Source organism: Sphaeramia orbicularis, chromosome 22, assembly GCF_902148855.1.
Source record: "Sphaeramia orbicularis chromosome 22, fSphaOr1.1, whole genome shotgun sequence".
Classification (NCBI taxonomy): domain Eukaryota; kingdom Metazoa; phylum Chordata; class Actinopteri; order Kurtiformes; family Apogonidae; genus Sphaeramia; species Sphaeramia orbicularis.
The window spans coordinates 6,263,928-6,272,820 of NC_043978.1; the positions used below are offsets into that span (position 1 = coordinate 6,263,928).

Sequence of the window (8,893 nt, forward strand, 5' to 3'; positions counted from 1 at the left end):
GAGGAGGGCGATGAGGGCCGGGGTCAGACACCCAGTGGGCGGGGTTTGCTGTGAAAAAACGTGCTTCTGAAGCTTTCCTGCGCATTAAATGCTCCTCCTGCTCTATACATGCTCCTTCAGTTGTGAGTCTGATAAGTCAGACTGAGTGTTTTCTAGTGTACTCTTTTTTTTCTGTCAACATACATTAACTCGGTTCTTTCATTAACTCTGTTCTTTAACTCTGTTCTTTCATTAACTCAGTTCTTTAACTCGGTTCTTTCATTAACTTGGTTCTTTCATTAACTCAGTTCTTTAACTCCATTATTTCATTAACTCCGTTCTTTCATTAACTCCATTCTTTCATTAACTCCGTTCTTTCATTAACTCCGTTCTTTCATTAACTCCATTCTTTAACTCCGTTATTTCATTAACTCAGTTCTTTCATTAACTCAGTTCTGTCATTAACTCCATTCTTTAACTCCACTATTTCATTAACTCTGTTCTTTAACTCGGTTCTTTCATGAACTCTGTTCTTTCATTAACTCCATTCTTTCATTAACTCTGTTCTTTCATTAACTCCGTTCTTTCATTAACTCCATTCTTTAACTCCGTTATTTCATTAACTCCGTTCTTTCATTAACTCAGTTCTTTCATTAACTCCATTCTTTAACTCCGTTATTTCATTAACTCAGTTTTTTCATTAACTCAGTTCTTTCATTAAGTCCATTCTTTAACTCCGTTATTTCATTAACTCCATTCTTTAACTCCATTCTTTCATTAACTCTGTTCTTTAACTCCATTCTTTCATTAACTCAGTTCTTTAACTCGGTTCTTTCATTAACTTGGTTCTTTCATTAACTCAGTTCTTTAACTCCATTATTTCATTAACTCCGTTCTTTCATTAACTCCATTCTTTCATTAACTCCGTTCTTTCATTAACTCAGTTCTTTCATTAACTCCATTCTTTAACTCCGTTATTTCATTAACTCAGTTCTTTCATTAACTCAGTTCTGTCATTAACTCCATTCTTTAACTCCATTATTTCATTAACTCTGTTCTTTAACTCGGTTCTTTCATGAACTCTGTTCTTTCATTAACTCCATTCTTTCATTAACTCCGTTATTTCATTAACTCCGTTCTTTCATTAACTCCATTCTTTCATTAACTCTGTTCTTTCATTAACTCAGTTCTTTAACTCGGTTCTTTCATTAACTTGGTTCTTTCATTAACTCAGTTCTTTAACTCCATTATTTCATTAACTCCGTTCTTTCATTAACTCCATTCTTTCATTAACTCCGTTCTTTCATTAACTCAGTTCTTTCATTAACTCCATTCTTTAACTCCGTTATTTCATTAACTCAGTTTTTTCATTAACTCAGTTCTTTCATTAACTCCATTCTTTAACTCCGTTATTTCATTAACTCCATTCTTTAACTCCATTCTTTCATTAACTCTGTTCTTTAACTCCATTCTTTCATTAACTCTGTTCTTTCATTAACTCCGTTCTTTAACTCCGTTATTTCATTAACTCCATTCTTTAACTCCATTCTTTCATTAACTCTGTTCTTTAACTCTGTTCTTTCATTAACTCTGTTCTTTCATTAACTCCGTTCTTTAACTCCATTCTTCCATTAACTCAGTTCTTTAACTCCGTTATTTCATTAACTCGGTTAATGGGTACTGAAATTTTTCTTTTTACTTTATGTCCGTTCTTAACATGCTAGAAAACTGTCAACACCATAAACAGTCCAACCATAAACAGTCCAACCATGAACAGTTCAACCATAAACAGCTCAACCATAAACAGTTCAACCATAAACAGTCCAACCAAAAACAGTCGCACCATAAACAGTCGAACCAAAAAACAGTCAACTCCATTAACAGTTCAACCATAAACAGTCGCACCATAAACAGTCCAAACATAAGCAGTCGCACCATAAACAGTCCAGCCATAAACAGTCAACACCATAAACAGTCCATGGATGAAACGCAATATTTTAACAACAAAAATACAACACTCCACCACCACCACCACCACTTTGTCTTGAAAATGGTTTGATCCACCTCATCCCTCCCCTCTTTCCCCGACTTGGACTCTGGGCTCCACCTGTACAGAGAAGTACCTGGTACAGTAGTGGAGTAAGTACCTGGTACAGTTGTGGTATCAGTACCTGGTACAGTAGTGGAGTAAGTACCTGGTGCAGTAGTGGTGTCAGTACCTGGTGCAGTAGTGGTATCAGTACCTGGTACAGTAGTAGAGTAAGTACCTGATACAGTAGTGGAGTAAGTACCTGTTACAGTAATGGAGTAAATACCTGGTACATTAGTAGGAGCTGAGCAGTGGCGGCTGCTCATCTTTCAGAGAGGGGAAGCTCATTGTCGGCTTACATCAAAAAAAATTGTCAAGTTATTTAAACATAAATTCGGCCTTCCGTTCCATTTTAAGAAAATGGTCAGTGACCTTATTGTACCAAGTAGGTGTCTTTTCCAGGGACTTGATAGCTAGTTCACTCCGACCTAACCAACAGTATGATTGATTTAACTATCTACAAAACGATATTAAACTCAAACAAGAAATGATTAAATTATGTAACTGAAACAAGAAAATGTTGAAATTATGTTAAACTGAAACAAGGAAGTCCAATGAGTGTTTTATTTACAGTGCAAGAAATGAACAAGTAATTTCATAGTGGTTTCTCTCTCCATTTCACAGCAGAATGCACGAAGGTATTAAACTGAACTCTGTCAGTGAAGGAGTTTATCTCAAAATAGCTGTCAATCAAACGGGATTCAGCCTTTCAATCGATCCTCCAATCAGCATGTGGAAGCCCAGCATCTGGCCCGGCCAAGATCCACCCACCCATTCACCCTCAGAGACGCTGAGTGTCCGGGGGCGGGACAACATCATGGCATTTATCCAACTACCGTCCAGTTTTGAGGCAAAGAATAAAACTGTTCCATGAAGTCCCATTGATGTGCATGGACGCTGAGCATCTACAGGCAAATGCATTGACCATATTGTATCGTGTATCGTATGAGAAAACAGCGCAACGGGAATGTATGAGAAGTGAACAACATTGAGTCTGTTGATTTGTGATAAAGCTGATTCTGAATGAACTCGTCTGTAAGATGAACGTGTTCTAACACATTTGTAGTCAATGAAACGTCAACATAACCGTATATATTTGACCATTTAATTTTGGTAATTTTAGGGGAAGCTCAGCTTCCCTTGCAGTCTTGAGAAATCGCCTCTGGAGCTGAGGGTCCCGTGTGGGAGCTGAGGGTCCTCAGTTGGAGCTGGGTCCTCTGTGGGAGCTGAGGGTCCTCTGCCTCCCACCTCATTCCAACACTCCAGTCCATCCTCTGCGTTTGAAAGCTGCTGTTGTTCAGAGCCCACATCATGTCCATATGTAGGACGTTCGTTGTCATTCTGACCACATCAACTAAACCTTCAGGCACATGGGACAGATGGGACAGATTGACCCGCGCACCCAAACCCAAAACTGAGAGATTGACATAGAAGTGGATTTGACCACGACCAAGTGTCCATACGTGACGTTGAGGAGTGAGAACACGTTTGACAGACACCACTTTGTGTCCAGTGCTGTCATGTCCACTGCTGTCGTGTCCAGCGCCGTCGTATCCACTGCTGGCACTGTCGTGTCCAGCGCTGTCATGTCCACTGCTGGCGCGGTAGTGTCCAGTGCCGTCGTGTCCAGCGCTGTCTTCTCCACTGCTGGCGCCGTCATGTCCAGCGCTGTAGTGTCCACTGCTGGCACTGTCATGTCTGTCGCCGTTGTGTCCCTGAAGGTGGTCTGTCAGTTGTGACGTGTGTGTCACATTTAACACTATCAAACATTCCAGGTTTTAAAGTAAACAAACGTGTTTATTTGGTAACTTTGGTTTTATTTTCACTCAAATGACATCGGCAGCACAGGCCCCTCCCACTGCCCATAAGCCCCACCCATACACAAAACAAACAAACAACAAACAAAGCAAACTGACGTAAGCCAAATAAAACCAGAGATTATGAAAAACAAAAAACATATAGGTTTAAAGAGACCACACCCACTTTCAGGTCTCAGGAGCCTTATTGGTCCAAAGCAGTGACATCATCAGGTGAGAGTTCGATTAATACAAATCAAAAACTGACCAATAAAAATCCAAAGGTCAGACATTCTCAGGAGCCCTGAGGATTCTGGGATTCCACTGCAGATGAGGGTTCCTGTGGAGAAAAGAACACAGTAGAACTCAACAGAACACAGAAGAACTGAACAGAACTCAATGGAACTGGACAGAACTCAGTAGAACTGAACTCCTATCAGATGTATCTGTTTACAGTCCAAACACCTTTACTGTGTTCACACATACAATAGAATACATTCTAACGACCTTTGACCTTCAAAACCTATACAATGACCTTTGAACCCACACTCAAGTGTAAATGTTGATATTTATCAGGGGATGATGGGAGTCATGCACGTGTAGAAGCGTTTATCTCTGTCGGCCATTTTTTACGACTCGCTACGGCAACCTCGCTGGGACAAACGACTAGCTCCAGCGCCGCCATTACCCTCCACAACTCAGATTTAGATCAAAGCCTTTGTTAGCTCAATAGGTTCTCAGGCTAACGTTAGCAGCGCAGTGCTAGTGGCTGCAGATGGAGCCTCAGGCCACTGGTTAGCGCTTAGGCTGTGTGGCTAACATAAGCAGCGCAGTGCTAGTTGCTGGTTAGCTCTTCGGCTGTGTGGGTAGCTGGAGGCTCAAATCATCCCTTGACAGATATAGTTCAACACGTTCAAAGGTCAAAGGTGAAGTATGGCGGTCCCATGGGGCCTATACACTAGTCCTACTGAATGGTGGATTGTGGGACTTTCAGTTGTCTCACCTCCTTTGTCTCCTTGGTGACAGGCTCCTCCTCCTCACAGGGTGAAACGTCTATTTTGTCCTCATCTCCGCCCCCCACTCCACCCTCCAGCCCATGCTCCGCCTCCCACTCCTGTAGAACCTCATCCAGGTTGAACCTCCGACGATAGTTCACCAGGAAATTCTTCACCTGGACCACCGACTTGTTACCAATAACATCAGAGATCGCCTGGAAGTCCCGCCCATATTTTCTGATAGCTGCATGTAATTGGCAAATGGGTAAAAGAATGTAAAGATGTTTTTACAGGTGTGTGTTATATATGCATTTACAGGTGTATTTACAGGTATATGTACAGATGTGTTACATATTTATTTACAGGTACATTTACAGTTGTGTGTTACATATGTATTTACAGGTGTATGTACAGGTATATTTACAGGCGTATGCACAGGTATATTGAGAGGTGTATTTACAGGTGTATTTACAGGTGTATTGACAGGTATACTTACAGGTATATTTACAAGTGCATTTACAGGTGTGTGTTACATATGTATTTACAGGTGTGTTTACAGGTACATTTAAAGGTATATTTACATATGTATTTACAGGTATATTTACAGGTGAGTGTTACATATATCTTTACAGGTGTATTTACAGGTATATTTACAGGTGTGTGTTACATATGTATTTACAGGTGCATTTACAAGTGTATGAACAGGTATATTTACAGGTATATTTACAAGTGTATTTACATATTATTTACAGGTATATTTACAGCTGTGTGTTACATATGCATTTACAGGTGTATTTACAGGTGTATGTATAGGTATATTTAGGGGTGTATTTAGAGGTGTATTTACTGGTGTATTGACAGGTGTATTCACAGGTATATTTACCGGTGTATTTACAGGTGTGTGTTAAATATGTATTTACAGGTATATTTACAGGTGTGTGTTACATATGTATTTACAGGTGTACTTACAGGTATATTTACAGGTGTATACAGGTGTGTGTTACATATGTATTTACAGGTGTATTTACAGGTACATTTAAAGGTATATTTACAGCTGTGTGTGTTACATATGTATTTACAGGTGTATCTACAGGTGTATGAACAGGTATATTTACAGGTGTATGTACAGATATATTAGAGGTGTATGTACAGATATATTTAGAGGTGTATTGACAGGTGTATTCACAGGTGTATTTACAGGTGTATTCACAGGTATATTTACAGGTGTGTGTTACATATGTATTTACAGGTGCATTTACAAGTGTATGAACAGGTATATTTACAGGTATGTTTACAAGTGTATTTACATATTTATTTACAGGTATATTTACAGCTGTGTGTTACATATGTATTTACAGGTGTATGTATAGGTATATTTAGGGGTGTATTTAGAGGTGTATTTACTGGTGTATTGACAGGTGTATTCACAGGTATATTTACCGGTGTATTTACAGGTGGGTGTTAAATATGTATTACATGTGTATTTACAGGTATATTTACAGGTGTGTGTTACATGTGTAATTACACGTGTATTTACAGGTGTATGTACAGGTGTATTTACTGGTGTATCGACAGGTATATTTACCGGTGTATTTACAGGTGTTTTTACAGGTATATTTACAGGTAAATTTAGAGGTATATTCACAGGTGTATTTACACGTATATTTACAGGTGTATTTACAGGTATATGTACAGGTATGTGTTAAATATGTATTTACAGATGTATTTACAGGTGTATGAACAGGTATATTTACATATGTAGTTACAGGTATATTTACAGGTGTGTGTTACATATGTCTTTACAGGTGTATTTACAGGTATATTTACAGTTATCTTTACATATGTATTTACAGTTGTTTTTACAGGTATATATGCATGTGTTTACAGGTATATTTACAGGTGTATTCATAGGTATATTTACAGATGAATTTACAGATGTATTCACAGGTATATTTACAGGTGTATTTACAGATGTATTTACAGGTGCATTTACAGATGCATTTACTGGTGTATTTACATGTATATTTAAGGGTGTATTTACAGACATATTTACAGGTATATTTGCAGGTGTATTTACAGGTGTATTTACAGGTGTGTTACATATGTATTTACAGGTGCATTTACAGGTGTGTGTTACGTGTGTATTTACAGGTGTATTTACAGGTATATTTACAGGTGTATTTACTGGTGTATTGACAGGTATATTTACAGGTGTATTTACAGGTGTATTTACGGGTGTTTTTACAAGTATATTTACAGGTGTATTTACAGGCATATTTACAGGTGTATTAACAGGTGTATTTACATGTATATTTACAGGTGTATTTACTGGTGTATTTACATGTATATTTACAGGTATATTTATGGGTGTATTTACAGGTACATTTACAGGTACATGTATATTTACAGATGTAATTACAGGTGTATTTACAGGTACATGTATATTTACAGATGTAATTACAGGTGTATTTACAGATGTACTTACAGGTATATTTACTGGTATATTTACAGGTGTATTTACAGGTACATTTACAGGTACATGTACAGGTATATTTACAGATGTAATTACAGGTGTATTTACAGATGTATTTACAGGTGTATTTACAGGTGTATTTACAGGTATATTTACTGGTATATTTACAGGTGTATTTACCTTGAACAGCCAGCAGCTGCTCCTCTGTGGTCCAGCGAGTGTTAAATTTCTGATTCACCTGAAACAAAACAAAGAAGCATGGTGTGGGTGCCTGTGGGTAACTATGGAAACCACTGTACTGCTGGTCCGTTGCCATGGTTACCACCTCTGGCTGCCTGAACTCATCCAGTCCTGTGGTCAGCTTCTCCTTCAAAGCGCTGTTCGTCTGTTTCATTGTCTGAATCTGAGACGACAGAGACACAGGGGTGAGAGGTGGACAGGTGAACGGACAGACCAACAGCCAGGGAAGAGGACACACCTGTCTCTTGATGGACACCAGTTGACAGTCCAGTTGGCGTATCAGTCCCTGAGCAGAGGGGGCACTGCTGGACAGAGCCAGGACGTCCTCCTGTTTCAGAAACATCCCCTTAGGAGGACGTTTCTTCACACGCTGAGCTGCTTTAACCTCCAGAGGACGAGTGGGACGACTGGGGAGGGGACAGACATGTGAGACAGGCCTTACAGAGACAGACAGTCTATGAGACAGACAGGTCTATGAGACAGATGGGTCTATAAGACGAAGGGTCTATGAGACAGACAGGTCTATGAGACAGATGGGTCTATAAGACCGAAGGGTCTATGAGACAGACAGGTCTATGAGACAGATGGGTCTATAAGACCGAAGGGGTCTATGAGACAGACAGGTCTAGGAGACAGGCCACACAGAGACACACAGGTCTATGAAACAGAGGTGTCTATGAGACAGACGGGTCTATGAGACAGACAGGTCTATGAGACAAAGGAGTCTATGAGACAGACAGGTCTATGAGACAGGCCATACAGAGACAGACAGGTCTATGAGACAGAGGGGTCTATGAGACAAATGTTGTGCTCTCACCTTTAACCCTAACCCTGGAGATGGTTTGACCTCTGACTTCTCTGATGCAGAACTCATCTGAAATCAACAACAGGTAAAACTCACCAAATTAAAAACCAAATACAACTGAGCAGACTATAGATTAAATTTAAAGGATGTAAACAGTGTAAAGGATGTAAAGGTTCTAAAGGATGTAAAGAATATAAGCTGTTGCTTGACCTCCTTCTTGTCGTCTTTGGTTTGGTCGAACTCTGAGTCACTGTGTAGGTTTCCGTTACTGTCGTCCCCCTCCTCATCACTGAAAGACACAGTTGACCTGTTAGATCCACCTGCACATGTCCAACACAACCAGCACAAGCAGGAGATCCAGTGGAACCAGTATAGCCACTGGAACCGGCAGATCCAGTGGAACTGGCAGATCCAGTAGATCCACTCACCTGTCGTCTCGTTCTCTTTTGTGTTTCCGTGTCTGTCGGTCCATCAGGCTGGTTTTGCTGCGAGGTTTTCTTCCAGGAATAATAAAAG

At 39.7% G+C, this 8,893-nt stretch overlaps 1 pseudogene; it reads right to left on the bottom strand.

Moving 5' to 3' along the window:
• Positions 1 to 3,758: 3,758 nt before the first annotated feature.
• LOC115413516 (REST corepressor 1-like) overlaps positions 3,759 to 8,893 on the bottom strand; it is an 8,460-nt pseudogene continuing 3,325 nt past the window's right edge.